Source organism: Triturus cristatus, chromosome 11 (genome assembly GCF_964204655.1).
Source record: "Triturus cristatus chromosome 11, aTriCri1.1, whole genome shotgun sequence".
NCBI classification, from domain to species: domain Eukaryota; kingdom Metazoa; phylum Chordata; class Amphibia; order Caudata; family Salamandridae; genus Triturus; species Triturus cristatus.
In genome coordinates, this window is record NC_140594.1 from 54822508 (window position 1) to 54824407 (window position 1900).

The 1900-nt window shown below is 63.7% G+C and overlaps 1 pseudogene; it reads left to right on the plus strand.

The window, feature by feature from the left end:
• LOC146783218 (28S ribosomal RNA) overlaps positions 1–59 on the plus strand; it is a 1850-nt pseudogene extending 1791 nt beyond the window's left edge.
• Positions 60–1900: the final 1841 nt, after the last annotated feature.

Sequence of the window (1900 nt, forward strand, 5' to 3'; positions counted from 1 at the left end):
GCAGCAGAGCAGCTACCTCGCTGCGATCTATTGAAAGTCATCCTCTGAGCCAAGCTTTTGTCTCTCCGTGTGTGGGCGCCTCCTCCACCACACCCAGCCCTCAGCCCAACGCTGTTCAACGTCTACATGGCACCACTAGCACGCATGCCCAACAGCACGACCTCAACATAATCTCCTACGCCGATGACACGCAGCTGATCCTCTCCCTCACCAAGGACCCTCTCACCGCCCAATCCAACCTCCACCAGGGAATGAAGGCAGTCGCCGACTGGATGAAGGAAAGCCGACTCAAGCTGAACTCAGACAAGACGGAGATTCTCCTCCTCGGGTCCAACCCCTCAGCGTGGGACGACTCATGGTGGCCCACATCACTGGGGACCCCCTGCCCCCCACCAACCACGCACGCAACCTTGGAGTCATCCTCGACTCAAAACTCACCATGACCAAACAAGTCAACGCAGTCTCTTCCACCTGCTTCAACACCCTCCGCATGCTCCGCAAGCTCTACAGGTGGGTCCCGACAAACACGAGGAAAACAGTCACCCAGGCCCTAGTCAGCAGCAGACTCGACTACGGAAACGCCCTCTACGCTGGAGCCTCGTCCAAGCTCATCAACAGACTGCAAAGAATCCAGAACGCCTCTGCACGCCTGATCCTCGACGTCCCGTGCCGCGACCACATCACCGCCCACCTGAGGAACCTGCACTGGCTCCCCGTCGACAGGAGAATCTCCTTCAAGCTCCTGATCCACGCACACAAGGCACTCTACGAGACCGGACCAGCCTATCTCAACAGTCGACTCTCCTTCTACGTACCCAACAGGAAACTCCGCTCTGCCGACCACTCCCTGGCCACGGTCCCGCGCATCCGTAGAACCACTTCTGGAGGCAAGTCCTTCTCCCACCGTGCCGCCAAGACCTGGAACACCCTCCCCCTCTACCTACGACAAACCGAAGACCTGCTGACTTTCAGGAGACAACTCAAGACCTGGCTCTTCGACCAGTAGCAGCAGCACCCCCCCCCCCCCCCCCCCCAGCGCCTTGAAACCCTTACGGGTAAGTAGCGCGCTTTACAAATTATATGATTGATTGATTGATTGACCCAGGGGTGGGTCCCTCTGCCGCCGGGCCGGCAGGAGGGACGCGGAAGGGGGTAATGCGGGCCTGCGGGAGGCTACCTCCACCACGTGCCTTCCGGCATGGGGGCATCCCCCTGCCGTCCCTGCCCCACCGGGGCGTGGGGACGGGGGCCACTGTCCCTCGCGGCTCGGCAGGGTGACCAGATGGCCTGGGCCGGCCGGGCCGGGCCAGGCCTCCCCTTCCCGCTGCTCCTGAGCAGGTCGGGCAGGAAGGCGGAGAGTAGCCCCGGGGAAGGAGCCTCTCGAGCGGCTGCCTCAGAGTGCCTGGCCACCCTCGCCATCGCTGGACTGCAAGGGCAACTGGGCACGGCACCTTCCCAGGCCACCTGGGGGCTGGGTCGTCCCGGGCCATCTGGTCACCTGGCTGCACGACCAGATGGCCCTGCGGGCTGGGCGATCAGATGGCCCTGCGGGCCGGGTGACCAGATGGCCCTGCGGGCCGGGTGCCCAGATGGCCGGCCAGCCGGGCTAACTCCAACTTCCCCAGAGTTCTATAAGCCCCCACTATGTGGGGGCTTAATAGTCAAGAAAAATGGGTTCCCCAGCCAGGCCATTGGGGCGAGGACATGGCCTGGGCTTAACCCTCCGTGGTTCCAGCCAAGGGTCTGGGTGCTGGGGACCGGGGGGTCCCCTGGGGCCCGGGGAGGCTCTCCCCGTCCTGGCTAGGGTTCGGAAGCTAGGACCGAGCCCGGGGCTTGAGCTCCGTCCGGCAGGCCCTGAGGTGCGGGAGCCCCCCATCCTGCAAGCCAGCCGAGGGTCTGG